Genomic DNA, 288 nt, shown 5'->3' on the forward strand with positions numbered 1-288 from the left:
ACCAATTTGTTAGTTGCGAAGTCCCATTTTTTAAAATATGTCCCGTTTTCCAGCTGACGACTTTAGTTTTAATGAGTGCTATTCCATAGATAATCTGAAACAACTTACTGCATTTTTCCTTATTTTACATATTTATAAATTGTTCGGAGTGTCTCTACAGACAGCATACATATGGAAATTATAAAATTCGATAAACCCACTGAATCAGACCTAAGTTACACCACCACATCTCGTGCTTCGTTACTACTTCCTCTGTGAATGTATATTATCGTTTATTTTTCACAAAAC

This window comes from Penaeus monodon, chromosome 20 (assembly GCF_015228065.2).
Source record: "Penaeus monodon isolate SGIC_2016 chromosome 20, NSTDA_Pmon_1, whole genome shotgun sequence".
Lineage (NCBI taxonomy): Eukaryota > Metazoa > Arthropoda > Malacostraca > Decapoda > Penaeidae > Penaeus > Penaeus monodon.